The sequence below is a fragment of the Alexandromys fortis genome, unplaced genomic scaffold (genome assembly GCF_014885135.2).
Source record: "Alexandromys fortis isolate MF-2015 unplaced genomic scaffold, M_Fortis_MF-2015_v1.1 scaffold_60, whole genome shotgun sequence".
Classification (NCBI taxonomy): Eukaryota; Metazoa; Chordata; class Mammalia; order Rodentia; family Cricetidae; genus Alexandromys; species Alexandromys fortis.
Genome location: NW_026067946.1, coordinates 9,620,464 through 9,637,826, shown reverse-complemented (window position 1 = coordinate 9,637,826; position 17,363 = coordinate 9,620,464).

The following is a 17,363-nucleotide window of genomic DNA, read 5'->3' as shown; positions in this document are numbered from 1 at the left end:
TCACTGGAGGTTCCAAGTAAAATATGCTTTTAGGTATTTGGAAATGATACTAAGGAATGGGGATGTGCTGGGGAGGGAGCTGAATGGGTCTACAGGAGGAAAGAGAGCAGGGTGTTCTACTTAATCCATGGGACTGGGGATAGAGAATGGTGAAGTTACAGACCTGGGGATGAGACTCAGGAATTGGAATTGGAGGAGAGGAGGGAGAGTGAAAATCTGAAGCTAGCAGACCTGTTTTGCTGGTTTCCTTGCTTCTCTGGCAGGTTCCCAGGGAATGCTTGCTGGATTTGGAGAAGGGGTTAATAGTGTGAGTGAGGAGGGAGGTGGGAGGAGGACATCTGTGTGATCTGTTAGAAATGGGAGAGAAGAGGGGGAGGCCACACCAGGAGCTCTGCTACAAAGTTGGGGGTGAGATTTGGGTATTGGATTTTGAGGAGAGGAGAGGAGAGGAGAGGAGAGGAGAGGAGAGGAGAGGAGAGGAGAGGAGAGGAGAGGAGAGGAGAGGAGGGGAGAGGAGTGAAGACCACAAGCGAACTTAACTGTTTTCATGGCAAGTCTAAAATTCTCATTGATAAAGTAGGATCACACAGTCTTTCTTTGCGTGGAAATATTCACTGTCATTTACTTTGACGTTTGCATCTGTGGAATGTTTCCTGGTATCTATTATTAGAAAATAATTTATGATATTTATATTTTAATATGTGTTATAGATCTCCTTTTTTCTTTAATATTATCTGTTCATACACCATGAAAAAGGTGAGCATTAAACTATGTTAAATAGTATAATTATTGTGAAGCTATTAATCTGTTAATTCAACAAATATCTGTTGAGTATTCAAGACTGTGCGCAAGATGTTTTAGATGCTTTATGCATGCAAAGAAAGATGAAATATTACAGGATGAAGTGAGCATCAAAAGGCAGAATAGTAACCCATATGGGGAGAAGATAACCCCAGAAAGAGAAGAATTTTCATGGGACAAACTTTCCCCTTCAAAGGTGATAAAGAAAATGTATATCGAAACATCAAGAAATCTAACAGAAGATGGTAGGATAAGATGACAAGATATTAGTGGTATCAGAGAACAAATTATGAATTAATAGCAGCAAAATGCTCCTCAATAACGAAGGAGTCACTGGAGACATTAAAAGAGAGATTAATTTTTGTGGGACAGATGAAAGTGGGAAGCCTACAGGACAGAGCAAGAGCTGTTCCGAGAGGGACACTTCCAGCAGTAAATGCCTGCATCTGAAGGTATGAAAGGGAACTATGATGTCTGTGAGAGTGCCTCAGTCAGGAAGAGCACAGGAACTCTGCCTCTCTCCCTCCATACATCACCCTTTGCCATTCTTCTTCTCGTCCGCTGCAATATCCTTCATAAGAAACCAATCAACTTAAAACTCAAAGATCTTCAATGAGGCAGTGTTGGAGATGAAACGTCTAGAAAAACAAAAGCAAGCTAAACTCAAAATCAGCAGAAGGACAAAGGTCAAGAGCCAATAAGCAAGGCGAGATGAGGAAATCAGCACTGGGTATGTGGCATGAGTTTTTGTTTGTTTGTTTGTTTTTAGAAACAATTCCAATAAGTTGTTTGTCAGACTGTGAGCAAAAGCTAAAATAAAATCAGATGGAGAAAAGAGATACCATGGAAGTACAAAGGATTATATGAACTATTATGAAAACCACACATCAACACACCAGACAGTTTAGATGAATGAGTGAATTGGTAGACCTAAGTAACCAAGTTCAAGCACACACACACACACACACACACACATACACACACACACACAATCTAAAAGCTTAAATGATAAGCAGGAGAACATTCAGCAATAAGTTTTTCATTAAAAAAAAAAAAGCCCACACACAGCTTGATAGTTTTACTGACTAAGTCAGCGGCACACTTAGTAGATGAGTCTTTCTCAAGGCCTATTACATGTACCGTGTTTGTGCGTTACTTGAAAGGTCATTTAGTTTTGAATATATTAAATTGCTGTATGTATTCTCTGTTTTCTTATGATCTTTATTGCTATGCAAGAGCCATGGTTTCAGTTGCTGCAGGTTAGTATTCTGAAGATGGATTTTGGGATTTGGTCATGCTTTATTCCCAGTCTTTCCAAAAGTCATGTGACTTTTCTGGCAATCTACTATACCAGTAAGTCTTTTTAAAGACTCGGGTATGGCTACTTTCTTACCATTAAACCTTTTAAAAGCTTCACTTGTTTCTTACCCAAATGCATAGGATAGAAATGGAGAGTTTGATTGTGAATCTCATTGAGTTTTTAGATTATAACACAAAATTTATATGTCTATGGTAATGAGTGGTGCCTCTTAGCTGTTGTTGGTTTGGGCACAGCCAGATCTGTGCTTATTTCTATCATGAGAGTTCAGTTTATACAGTATGTTAGCGTAACAACCTACTCTGGGCCTCTGAGATGTTTCTCCACATTTATAATGGATAATATGAATTTTGTACATATATAGTCTAGTGAGTAGCCCTAAATAGGAGTTTGTTTCTTATCTTTAATGATGCATTATTGGTTCCTGTTTGGTTAAATATTCCTCCCAAGGTGTGCTTATGCCTTAAACTTTCCATTTGAATCTCTCTCTCTCTCTCTCTCTCTCTCTCTCTCTCTCTCTCCCTCTCTCTCCCTCTCTCTCTCTTGGTTTTTTGAGACAGGGTTTCTCTTTGTAGACCAGGCTGGCCTTGAACTCACAGAGATCTGCCTGCCGCTGCTTTATGAGTGCTGGAATTAAAGGTGTGCAACACTATTGTGTAGCTCCATTTGTATTTTTGTTATTGATTTTCTATTTTTTCTTTTTCTGCTTGAAGGGTTTTTTTTCCATAAGTACAATTATATAAACACTAAATCACTTGCATGCTCTAATAACTCTTGAGATAGTGTTATGCAATTAATTTAAGTGTTAATTTTACCTTCTGGCATGAAAATTTTCCTGAGAGATATTCTATAAATAAATCATTCTGATAAGATAGAGGAGGACTAAATATCTGGGAGACATAAGTAAGCATCAGCTCATCCCAGGTAGGACACCAACAACAGACCAGAGAAGCATTCCACTTCAGTCTAGCTTACTGACACAAGGGGTTGATTTGGCTTACTAATCAAATGGGGAAAGGGTTATAATAGCTTGAGCCCTCTTTTCCAACAGCCACATTGTCAAAAAGTCTCACTCCATCATGACATCCCCATAACTGTATAGCTGAAGTTCTCCTTAATGTTCTACATTCTGTGTATTTTAACGACGTCTGAGACCACAAGCATCTTGGGTAGAATTATATGCATTTAGGAGGGACGAAAGAATGTGCAGGAGGGAGAAAGTGATTAGAAGGTAACCTGAGAGCCCAAGGACCCTCTCCGGACAGAACCCTATGGAGAACATCAACAGGCTTCATCTTGCTTCATGTCTTTCCAGTAATCAGTGCTATTCTGATTAAGATGAAAGTGGCCCTTATACTGGAGGACAACTTTCTACAACAATTTTTTTACAGGTTGTATTATACATTATTTAAATTTAATGGCTCTTATTATTTTATGTGACATGATTACTTATTTATTCTTATCTCTTTTCATTGAGATATATTTAGGAGCATAATAGTTGTAAAATAGAGTTGAATAAGATAGATGTGGGCTTAAATATTAGCCTAGTAGCTGTGTGTGTCTGTGTGGTGTAGAATAAATGAGAATCAAATGCAGTGTTTTGTGTATGCTAGGTCCTAACCATCTACCTCTGAGCTATATTCCAGTTCAACCCTACATCTTTCTAATCAACAGGTTAATAAATAAATAACCAATAAGTTATTTATCTAAATTTTCCAACCTTCCTTTGTCTAATATATATATAAAATGAGGTTAATTGTATAAACTTCATAGAATTGTAGTGAGATTTTTTTGATAAAAATGAGAAAAAGAGCACCCAGGTGCCAGAAAATAGAAACTATTAATATTCATTAAATGTTTTATTATTATTATTAATATAATTATTCCAGAGTTATCAGAGGTGAAGAGATTAAAAATTCAACCAAAAGGTGAAAAAGCACATCACAAAACAAGTCTCAACAGGCATAAGAAAACTGAACTAATACCCTGTATTCTATCAGACCACCTTGGGTTAAAGCTGGATTTCAATAACAACAGAAACAACAAATAGCCTACAAACTCATGAAAACTGAACAGCTCCCTACTGAAGAACTACTGTGTGATGGCAGCAATGAGGAAAGAAATTAGGCTTCCTAGAATTCAATGAAAGTGAATACACTACATACTCAAACTTATGGAACACAATGAAAACAGTGTTAAGAAGAAATTTCATAGCACTAAGTACTTCCATAAAGAAATTGCAAAGATCTCATAGTAGCAACTTAATACCTGAAAATTCTAGAACAAAAAGAAACAAACACAGCAAAGAGAAGTAGAAGGCAGGAAATAATCAAAATGAGGGCTGAGATCAACAAATAGAAACAAACAAAGAGAACAATACAAAAAAATTCAATGAAACCAAGAGTTGGTTCTTTGAGAAAATAAACATGATAAATATAGACAACTCCTTTTCCAAAGAGGCACGGATAGACTATACAAATTAGCACAATCAGAAATGAAAAGAGAGACATAACAACAGATACCAAGGAAATTAAAAAAAAACCATTAGGTTGTATTTCACAAAACCTGTATTCCACAAAATTTGAAAATCTAAAAAGAACAGGAAAACTTTCTTGATAGACACCACTTACTAAAATTAAATCAAGATCAGAGAAACAATCTAAATAGATCTACAATCCCCAAAGAAATAGAGTCATTAAAAGTCTCACAACCAAAAAGAGCCTAGAGCCAGATGGTTTTAGCACAGATTTCTACAAGACTTTCAAAAAAGACCTAGTACCAATACTCCTCAAATTATTCCACAAAACAGAAACAGAAGGAATTGCCCAGTTCATTTTATGAGGGCACAATCACTCTGATACCCAAGTCACACAAAGATTCAACAGAGAAAGAGAAGCACAGACCAGTTTCCCTCATGAGCATGCATGCAAAATTACTTGATAAAATACTTACAATCATCTGTAATGAGATCTGGTGCCCTCTTCTGGCCTGCAGGCAGACACAATACTGTATACATAATAGATAGATAGATAGATAGATAGATAGATAGATAGATAGATAGATAGAGAGATAGATGTATAACTGGGACATGTGTGCCTCACTTTCTGTGGAGCTTCAAGTAAAATTGTGACTTGGAGGTCTGCATCAGAGCTCCTTGGTTTATAGTTAGTCATTAAAACCGGAGAAGTCCATGGTAGAGCTCAACCAGGAGATTAGAGAGCTCACTGGTACTCTGTGCAACCTAACAGTTAAGGTCTGCAAGCACTGAAAGAGGAATGGGCAAAAGGATAAGAATGAAGACTTGTAGGTGGGGACAGAGTGCAAAGAGGGCAATGTGGTGAAAGGAAAGGAAGCCTCCCTGTTGGGAAGGCAGATTGGAAGCTACGAAGCTAATGAAGCTAATGTCAGTGATTCTCAAATGCCCTCAGATCAGGCGGGTAAAAGTCCTCAGTGGCCAACAGAGCAAGAGTAGCTTGGCGGACAGTGGCTCTGCTGTCTGCATCAGAGGTACCTTTCTGTGTCTCTCATTGAAGTCTGAGACCAGCTCTAGCAAATAACAGGTAACAACAGTGACACTTGATTGGGGAAGGGGGAGGGAAAGGGGAGGCGGCGGTGGGGAAGAGACAGAAATCTTTAATATATAAATAAATAAATTAAAACCAACAGTGACAGTGAATATTTAGGAAGCTTTTTATATTTCAGAACAGTGTTCAATGGAATTGCAATTTTAAATGTCTCAGCACATAGCAGACTCATATACTAGCTGTAGAATTCTATGCTGAATATTGACAAATAATGCTTTGTAGAAGTTTTTAAAATTCGTATCATAATTATGATATGCAAACCACTGTATGTTTTTAATATACCTTTCATTGGTCTCAAACTCATTGCTTCTAGACTGCATTTTTGTTTAAAATTACAACACACAGAAAACCAAAGAGGCCAGGCTGGTAGACATTCTCAAAGGAAAGAGCTGGAAGGATAGCCCTGTGGGGCAAATTTAATTATGTACAGCCTGGATGAGAAGATAAGCGTGGGAGCTTAATGATCCTGTTTTTGTGACAGTAAAGAAGTGTCAAGAGAATGCTGACTGGTGGCCTTTCATCTTCATGAAGGGTTGCAGTGAGAACTGGGTTAGAATTTCTGCAAGAGATAGTTGGTTTTTATTTTTGAGATTATAATGTAATTATATCATTTCCCCCTTCTCTTTCTTCCCTCCAAATCCTTGCTCCTTCAATATCATGAACTCTTCTTATTGCATATGTAGTTATTGCATATATAGTACACACACACACACACTGCACACACACACACACACACACACACACACACTCCTAAATCTAATCTGCTCACTCTATATAATGTTATTTGTGTCTGTGTTCATAGGGCTGACCATTTGTTGCTGGATAACCAACTGGCGTGTTCTTCCCTGGTAAAGACTATTTCTCCCACTCTTTGCTGAGTTTCCTGTAGTTCTGTGTGTAAGGCGGAGGTCTGGTGGTCTTCCATCCATCTACTTTAGTATGTGTGTTGTTGTCCTTGTTCAGTTCATGGCTATTTAGGCAGTCACATTGATGATGAGAGCTTGTGGGTTCAGCTTTTGTCTTCGTGGAGATACACAGTCTCACACAGCAATATCCTTGATCCCTGGGCTCTTAAAATATTTCCATTCCCTCTTCATCAGTGTTTCCCAAAACCTTAGGGGCAGGAGTTGTCTTGTGGATGTATCCATTGGCACTGGGCTCACAATTTTACATTTTGATTGGTTGTGATTTTGTGTAACAGTCTTCTTTTGAAAAGAAATTTCTTTGATGATGGGTGAGGACTACACTTATCTGTGAGTAAAAGGACAAATATTTAGAATGTAGTTGGCAATGGTTTAATAAAGTGGTAGGTAGTTGGAGGTTCTCTTCCAAGACCCGTGACGTCACTAGCCTGGGTAGTTGGCTAAGTTTCCAGTATCAGTCATGGTTTCCTTGCTGATGAGTGGGGTCTTAAATCCAATTAGAGAGTTGTTGGTTACCACCAGGGTATGGATGGCACTACTGTATCCATAACGTTATCATGTTATGCTGGCTGTTGTCATATGTCACAGGTGTCATAGCTGGGTAGGGCAAATTTCTGAAGAAATTTGCATGGATCCTTCTGGTACTTTCTAAGCTAGTCTTCAAGGAGGATGTATTCAGATCAGTTCCAGCTCAGGGCTTTCTGGGATCTAAAAAAAAAAAAAAAAATGAAGCTGGGATTTCCCATCCTGCTACACATTTAGCAGCAGCCAGAGATCATTTGTATTTGTCAGTTCTTTAATGGACTTTTCTGGGAATGGAAAGTCATCATACATCTCAAAGGGACCTTGTTGATAAAGGGAAATAAATCAGAAGAACCCCAGACAGAGACCTCTGACCTCCTCTGGCAAGCTTGCCTGAGCATCCTTCAGTTGTGCCTATATGATGCCTCAAGATGGAGAAGGATTGACTTTCAAACACTTGGAAATTTTTGAGTCTTTGCTTCCACTGTCTCTGGTGGAGTTGGTTGAGTACATAGTGGGGTGCACTTTGATCTCTTTCAAACCTACTTTATTTCCCTCTGTATGAAGCTTCTCAGCGTAACTATTTTCCTAAGTTCTCTGGCGCTTCAGAGTTACTGAATTCCTTTGATACCAGATAAGTGAAATCTGTAGTTCACGTGAGCCAGATACTTTCTGACCCTACTCCTGATTCCCGAGGAGTCAAATGTTCACAGGTCTGGTCCTTCGCTGGCCACGCTTCTCTCTGTTGCGCCTGGCTGGGCTTCTCTTGCAGTGTCCTTAGACACTGGTCCAGGCTGTTGAGCTCCTGTCCTCCTGTGCATGGAAAACACATTTCCTAAAACTGTTACCCAGTCCAAGGGCAAAGCAATTTTTAAATTGACTTTTAAAAATTCGCATACAAAATAATAGATCTCATTGTAGGATTACCCCATACTTGGTTTTGTTGACCTTCCCCAAAGACCTAGTTCTATACTTCATTTCCTACCCGTCTCTTGTAGATTTGTTCCCTCCCAGTAATCCCCCTTTTCTGTTCATTTCACGTTTTCTATTACCATGAAGACATTTTTTCTCTTTTTAAAAAATTGATTGTATTGAGCTATATATTTTTCTTTGTTCTCCTCCCTGCCTCTCCCCTCCCCTTCATTCCCCTCCCATAGTCCCTGTGCTTCCAAGTTACTCGGGAGATCTATACTTCCCACGTAGATTAGATATATGTATGTCTCTCTTAGGGTCCTCATTTTTGTCTAGGTTCTCTGGAATTGTGATTTGTAGGCTAGATTTCTTTGCTTTATGTTTAAAAACCACTTATGAGTGAGTACATACAATAATTGTCTTTTTGGGTCTGGGTTACTTCACTCAATATGATGTTTTCTAGCACCATCCATTTGCCTGCAAATTTCAAGATGTCATTTTTTTCCTGCTGTGTGGTACTCCATTGTGTAAATGTACCACATTTTCCTTATCCATTCTTCAGTTGAGGGTCATTTAGGTTGTTTCCAGGTTCTGGCTATGACAAACAATGCTGCTATGAACATAGTTGAGCACATGTCCTTGTGGCACGATTGAACATCCTTTGGATATATACCCAAAAGTGGTATTGCTGGGTCTTGGGGAAGGTTGTTTCCTAATTTTCTGAGAAATCGTCATATTGATATCCAAAGGGACTGTACCAGCTTGCACTCCCACCAGCAATGCAGGAATGTTCCCTTTACTCCACAACCTCTCCAGCATAAGTTGTCATCAGTGTTTTTAATCTTGGCTATTCTTACAGGTGTAAGTTGGAATCTCAGAGTTTGTTTTGATTTGCATTTCTCTGACGAATAAGGATGTTGAACATTTCCTTAGGTGTCTTTCAGCCATCTTAGATTCCTCCATTGAGTTCTTTGTATATTTTCGAGATCAGATCTCTGTCTGATGTGGGGTTGATGAAGATTTTTTTCCCATTCTGTAGGCTGACATTTTGTTTTGTTGACCATGTCCTTTGTTTTTCACAGAAGCTTTTCAGTTTCAGCAGGTCCCATTTATTAATTGTTTCTCTCAGTGTCTGTGCTACTGGGGTTATATTTAGGAAGTGGTCTCCTGTTCTAATGTGTTCAAATGTACTTCCCATTTTCTCTTCTATGAGGTTCAGTGTGGCTGGCTTTATGCTAAGGTCTTTGATCCACTTGGAATTGACTTTTGTGCTTGGTGATAGATTTGGATCTAGTTTGATTCTTCTACATATCACATGGAGGTCACTGATATTCTGAAACAAAAGTTCCCTCCCCGCTGTCCACTTTACCTGAATCTAGGTCTCCAACCCATTCAAGTACACTTTATGAGGAAGTAATAAACAAGCCATTTCACCATACTCAACTTTCCCATCAGCTCCTGCAGAGCCATTTCAGTTAGCTGGCCCAACTGTGGCGCCTTGGCTTCCCCTGTGTGAGCTCCATCTGCTTTCCTGTGCAGACTCAGCGCACACTGTTTTATCTTTGTTTTTGATCTGCAAAATCCTGGCCCTCACCTCAAAAGGTCCTTATAATTTTGAGATGATGAATCGTTCCTAAAGTCTTCAAAGGTCCCCAACCAAATGACTAAGCAAATTTGGGATTAAAGTATTTGTTCTCTTTTCTCCCTAAATCAGTGTCTGCCACTTTTAGCTAGTGGAAAATGTGTTACCAAGAAAAATTTGTATGTGTCTGAACTTCCAGAGGTTAAGCAATGGCAACAAATATCCCCATAATGTTAATGCTGTGATATTTTACAGAATATGCAGACTAAATCATTTTTGTATAAAGTTTTTCTAGAAGAATTGAGGAGGACCTAAAGGGAGTGGACTTAACTCCCTCACTTCCACATCCACCAGTCTTCATGTCCCGATAACATCTCTCCAGTGTCCCTTCTGCCCATTTCTCAGTCACCTCTCTGAAGGCAGCCTGCACTATTTTTACCTTCCTATCTCCTAAGTGTGACTGACAAGTGGGAGTGCTCGTTTAGAGATTGCCCTGAGTAGTTGGATGAAGAAGAAGTGTAAAGAAGCCAGTGATAACAGAAATTCAAGGACAGAGCTCTACTCAAATTGACTGGAGGAGTGGGTTTCCCTTGGAGATAAACCAATTGATATGGAGTTAAACATAGAACTCTAATAACAAGATAGCATTAGGATGTGTAGCTCATACAACCTGTGGTGGAATTTTAGGCAGTAACGGGGGATGCACGAGTCAATTTCTAAAGACGGGGTTTTAAACTTTTTTAAAAAGTCTAAATTTGAGCCATTAGAAGGATGAGATACAAGTTGTAATCAGCACCATTGTCTGTGAGAGATTTTCTGAGGACCATACATGCTATGACCACCTCATTTATTCCTCCATTAATTCTTCACAATCATCTTCCCTTTACAGGTAGGGAAATTGAGTTTTAAAGAAAGCAATTTGCTTGCCAAAAATTACGTTTGACGGCTGGAGGCAGGATTTGAACCCAGATTTGTCTGGTCTGCCTGCTGCCCTCTTGGACTCTGCACTATGTAGCATACAGAATCCAAACACACTGGATCTCCCTCATCGCGTTGTGTCTGGGTTATCACATGTAAAAGAAGGAAGGAGCACAAGAGTAGGAGTGTAACTTCAAAAAAAAAAAAAGTTAAGGTTCAGGAAGAACCTTAACTTGACTCCTTAGAACCCTTGCCTAGGGTTGTCACATGAGATAGATGTTTAAGTCTTCACCATATCTTTTTATAGATAATGGAGGCAAGATTCATACAGATTTATACCTCAAAACTGGATTCATCCAGGAGCTATCACCATCCTTACAGCTGTGTTCCTGCCATCAATCCACAGCCAACGCTATTGTCATGAACAGTCTCCATAGGTACAAAGTATTCTAGTGATTGTGTACTGCATAGAGCTCCATCCTCTCATCCTGTGCCTAAGGGAGTGGCGCGTATGGGTAGCAAATTAAGGGATCAAAGAGTTCTGAGAAAGCTTTGTGTTTGCCCAGCTTTCTTGCTTTCATTTCGTTTTCCTTTGCCAGGGAAAATGACAGATTTCACAGGCATCTGGACCAAACATATATCCAAACCTGTACACCAAGAGCACAAGGCTGAGGCTTCTGCTGCCTCGTGGTAGACCTTTCCAGAAAAGCACATTATGGTAGGTCCTGCCTTGGGCTCTGACACAATGGTCTTTGGCAGTGCCAGGTGTGTGAAATTAAGTGTTATTGATCTGAATCTGCATCTGCTTCAAAGCTGCTTCTCGAAAAGCCAAGGCTAAGCGTTTCCTATTCTGCAGTCACAGGCATCACAAGGCTGATATCGTCCCACGCAAATTCTGCAAATATTTGATGTGCACTATATATTAAATATTGGAATTCAGTCAAGCAAAATGTGTGCCCCTGGGAAACCTAATATCTGCTGAATTGCCAAGTCCACGGAATTTTACCAAGCAATGGGAGCACAGATGAAATTAAACTAACTTGGGAGCAACAGTCAGGCTACATTTCAAGGATAATCCCCTATGTCTAAATTATATGTGCGTTCTTGTCTCTCATTTGCATGACCAATTATAGGGAAGTTCCTTATTGTGAGATGCAATAATGTGATATAATTGGAATAGCTTCAGCATTTTTGAAGGTGGTTTCCCTGGCAGAACAAAGTCTTGGGGAAAACAAATTATGTTGATTTACTAGCAATTCTGCAAATGAGTTGTCTGGGGGACTCAGGAGGAGTCTTTTATGGAGTACAAAGAAACGACTCGCTATTTGACATTTTAAATTGCTCGCTTGGAATATGCAAAACTGCAGCTATATAATTGCATGTTCTAATTGCATGTTGTCGCTTCTGAGGCCACCAATTTGCACTTGGATTTGGAGACATTCTGTGTGCTAATCAAGAGAGAAACGATACACATTTTCCCCTCAAGTTTTAGAGGGCAGAGCAGGGCTGTGAACATGCAGGGGAAAGCCAAGACTGTAAGTCTGTAGTAAATTCCTACTCAAGATCCAATCTGGTAACTCCACTGTTTTACTGAATGTAGTTTATGGGAAAAGGCAGTGACCAAATGGGTAGCATGAGGACAGATGGCATTTGACAACATAAAAATCACCTAGTCTAATAAACTGAGGACTAGCTGGGCTTTGGAGACAATCAAGGGCAGCCTGCTGCTCACCCGGCCAGCAGGAGGGACAGTACAAAGGAAGGGGCTGGATAAGGGCCAAGAGATAAAATATCTTACACACTAGACAAAAGGCTCAAGTCAGATTTTAACTTAGAAAGACTGCGGATTTTAATGCTACTGGTATAAAACTGGGCCCAGGAAGACCATGTTTTAACAGGTAGAAAGAAGGGAATGTTTATATGAAGTATGTATAAAGTGTGATGCATGTATATCGGTGTTTGGGTTGGAAGTGTCACCCCAGCTCCTGGCATTCATCGTTGGGGTGCCAATGGAGTGCCAATGGAGCAAGCAGGATGCTCCATTTCAAGCCCCCTCCCCCTGGGACTTGCCTTGGTCCATACTCCACCTCCAGGAAGCCCGCCAAGCGCTGAACCCTTCCCAGGGAGGGTCAGGACCACTCCTACAAGCTATTCAGGCTGCTGCCAAGAAAAAAAGAACACGTGGTCTTCAGGTTTTGTGTGGTGTTGTCCCCTGTCCCCGTGTCCGCCCCCCCCCCATGCTCCCAGCCACCCAGGAGCACTGCATCTATTAAACGTGGGCATTTTTTATTTTAGTCTAATTTGGTCTGATTGGAATTATTTGCATTGGCAGAGAGGCTCATCTTAAGAATATTCCTAACATTATGAAGGTTTCCACCGAGGGGCTCTGTTTTTTCCCACTGGCCTCATGCAGCGTGCAGGAAAACACCTTTCTTACCCGATCTCTGCCAGGCTAACATTGGCTTTGACTTGGTGAGTTCCCCTTTGGGAGTACATGGTCCATAGGTTCCCAAAGGGCCCATTTGTGCATCTTTCCTGTGCAGATTTTTCTGGCTTTCTGTTGAAGTCATGGCCACGCCAGAAGCCTACCCGTGCGGCTAAGCCTGGGCTTAGCTCAGATGAGATCTGGAGATATCCCCGCTCATTTCTTATGCACCCCCATCTTGACTCAAGGGCCCTGTTAGGTGGACACATCGCAACAGACTTGAGTTCCAGTAGGCATGGAATTCTGATGGGTTCCCACAGTTCAAAGCAGATTACTCAAATGCCCTTGGGCAGCCTTCTACAAAAACTTTTTAATTTGGGACTAACGTTTGATGTAAAGCAAGCAAGGCTCCAGAGCCCATGCTTCTAGATGTAAAGCAAGCAAGGCTCCAGAGCCCATGCTTCTAGATGTAAAGCAAGCAAGGCTCCAGAGCCCATGCTTCTAGATGTGTGTTCCTGCCGTTCTCCCCTCCCTCTCCCTGCTTCTCTAAGCTCTTTGCTGTTTGTCTCACTCTGGGATTTCAAAAATCTCTTTCCTGGGTCCTTCTACTCTCCTGGCTTCTGCCACCTAACTACGCTGGGATTTTTAATTTGGTCAGCTGACACAGGTTTTTGTCTGTCTGTTAGAATAATGTGCTCACAGTATATCTGTGTAAATACCTGGGTGGGTGTGCTTCCATAGTATGCTTGATTTATATTTTTATATGTATGTGTGCTTGTCTTAAGATCAATAAAACTTATAACTCCAGATTAAAACAACTCTAAAAAATACAAACACATGGGTAACCGCCATTTTGACCCCACTGCCATCTTGGGTAAGAGTACCCACATGTGCTAGTATTCTTTGACTTATTAAAATATTCCTTTTAATCTTCTTACATTTACTAGCATTGGTAAACTGTAACTAGTTGGATAAAGTATACATTTAAATTTAGCTTATATGCCCAGTTTAAAATAACAGGTAATGGTACCCTGACTCTCAAGTGCCCTTACAGATCTGAGAGTATAGCATTTAACAAAAGAGCTTCTAACACAGAGACATGCCAGCTCTTGCAGTATCCTATAGCTCCTCCAAGAAGACACATGGTTACAGAAGACCTTCTGCCTTGAGGCTTGCCTTGGGTTTGGCAAAGCCACCCACACAGCAAAACGCAGCCTTCCACTTCATCAGCTTCCTGTATGCCACTTGGGGAATCGATCATCTCATCCTGCTGGGACCAGTAGATGAAATCTTCCCTCCTCACAGGAAAATCTTTGGGCCTCTTATACTCAGCAACTAACGACAGGCACTGCTTCTAGGCTAATGTTTTTTAAGGACAGGAATTGCCTGCATAGCTAAAAAAAGCTGTCTCATTTTTGCTCATTTATCCTTCCCAGATCTGTCTAATGGCTTCTGATGACTTAAGGTACTGGTAGCTCATTACTTCATTTGTTAAGTCTCCTGAAAAGATACAGACAGGTGTGCCTCTTTCACAGGCTTCATAGTCCAGGACTAACAGGTTTCAGGTGTATCTTAAAATTTCAGAGTCCCCAGTTTCCTTTAATTGTCTTCTAAAATGCTCATACCTTTTAACCTAAAGCAATAGCATTTTGCTCTTACAGATACCTACAGGCTCCTGGAAAAGTTCTGCTGCATTATCAAGAAGCCAGGTCTGGTTTAAAAAAACAAACCTAAGAGTAGCCAGAGCCTATTTTAACCCCAGCCAGTTTCAAGCATATTTTACAGGTCACTCCTGCTGCCTGAGCCAAGACCAACCCACAAAGCGCTCTCCAGACAATGCCAAACACCTGCACCAGCTCTTGGGACTTCACCATTGGTACCAACTCTCTTGGATCAAGGACATCTACCAACTAAAATCTGTTTTTTTTTTTTCTTTCTGCTATTGTGTCCCAATTATACATCTGAGCCTCACTTGTACAACCATGGCACTTCCCTATTCCATTCTTTGTGGTAGTTAATGACTTCCCATGGCTAGCCCCATTTTATAAGGCCAATAATAACAATATTTTTTCTTCTAGCCACTTGCCTTCTCATCTCCCTTAAAAAGCAGCTGCCTGAGGACTCCAGGATGATAGTAAACTGGATGCCACTCCAGCTACACCTCTCAATGAGTGTGAGCCCAACTCCCAGGTCTCCCCTCTCCCACGTTACCCCATGCCCACAGGAAGTAGCCAGACTTGAGGTGGCAGCCCTACATCCAAGGACTGTGGGAAGTTTGGTCAAAAATGAGGCCCCGGCCCCCTGATATTCCTATATCCAAGGATTCTGGAGTGTTTGGATTGGAAGTGTCTCCCATTTATCTTTGGGACACCAATGGAGCAGAATGCTCCATTTCAAAGCCCCTCCTCCTGGGAGTTGCCTTGGTCTGGACTCCACCTCCAGGAAGCTCTCCAAGTGCTTACCCTCCCCAGGGAGAGTTAGGACCACTCCCACAGGCTATTTAGGCTGTGGCCCAAAAAAGGACACATGGTCTTTGGATTTTGTGTGGTTCTATCCATCTCTCTAGCCATGCTCCCGGCCACTTGGGAGCACTGCATTTATTAAACGTGGGCATTTTTTATTCTGCTTAATTTGGTCTGATTGAAATTATTTGCATTGGCGGAGAGGCTCGTCTTAAGATTATTTCTAACAACATGTATGAATATGAAGTTGTGATAGAAGAGAACAAAATGCAGAGAACAACTGATCATTGGTGCTCAACCCCAGTGGATAGATCTATAGCAGTCTCTGCACCCAAGGCTCAGGGAACACAACAGAAGAGGAGTGGACACACTGTAGGAGACAGAGAACTGGGGAGTCCAGTAAGATTGTGTCTCCTAGAAATGACAGGGAAGCTATATCTCAACATTATGACTGCCAAAACAAGACCTAAACAATGGCATCAGTAGATATGCGGACATAGAGTGGGGTGGGGGGGAATCATGAGGCTTCACCATAGAGAAAAAGCCCTAGGAAAAGAAAGACTACAGAAAGGGATAATTGTTCTTTTCTAAGAATGATTCCCCTAACTGGCTATCCAATACCAAGTGATCATCCTTGAAATCATATACATACAAACAAACACTAAATAGACTCAGCATGTTACACTTATGCATATTTAGGTGTGAATATGCAACAATAATAAAGAAAAAGAAGCCATGAACTTAAGAGGGAATGAGAGAACAGATGAGATGGGTTGGAAAAAGGAAAGGGAAGAATGAAATGATAGAACTATATTTTAATTAGTATTATAAAAAGGAAAAAAAGCCCCCATTCTTATCATTTGATGTTTTCCCCAGGAGCCTTTTTTGAGCATGGCAGTCTTTAGTTTTGTGAAACTTGTATCTTCCTTTACATTTAGAATTCAAAATATTATGTCTTCATCCTTGTTTTTCATAATCCTTTTGATAGAAGTTTAAGTATATTATCCCGAAAACCACTTTTATTAGTATTATTCTTAAGAAAACTTAGCCTTCCATTCTGAATTAAGCCTTGTAATGGAGTCTGCAACCTGTTTCAATTCTACCTGTATTCTGTGTTCCTATTTGAAATCATAAGATGATAGCTTTACCTTTAATTCCACAGTAGAATTTTAACAAGTCATTGCAAGGCAGAGACCCCAAGAATCACTACAGCAAGCTATAAAAGCCGAGCTGCTGTCAAGGTCAGATAAAAGAATCATTCAAAATGTTAATTGATGAAAAAGGAGGAAGGTTGGATGGAGAGCAGGAAGGAGGTTGATGATCACTTGAGGGAGCTCATTTGGGTTTTGTGCTTAGGGTAAGCTAGGAATTTGTAGCAAGGTTAATGTGTGTGACTGTCTATGTCAGATAACTGCCAATGGGTGCAGTTTGAATGAAATTGGGCATCCCACCAGGCATTCGAGCTTTTTATTTTATTTTATTTTGTTACTTTATTTTATGTACATTACTATTCTGTCTGCATGGATGTCTGTGTGATGGTGTCAGATCCTCTGGAACTGAAGTTACAGAAAGTTGTGAGCGGCCATGTGGGTGCTGGGGAATTGAACCTAGGACCTCTGGAAGAGCAGCCTGTGCTCTTAGTGCTGAGCCATCTCTCCAGCCCCATCATTTGAGCTTTCTTTAAAAGTGGTCGCAAACCACTAAAACTCTCTACCCTCTAAGTTTAAACTGGGATTTAAATAGCCACATTCTATAATTTTATAGGCCATAGCACATAAAACACTCAGTGGGTATTCATCCTTGAAGAAGCGCTCAAGTTCAAAAACTTGCCAATGGCATGAGGTCCAGCAGACAAAATCAACAGAATATTGGGTGTCGGCCCATGTTTTAAATTGGGTTAGATACAAATGAATTTG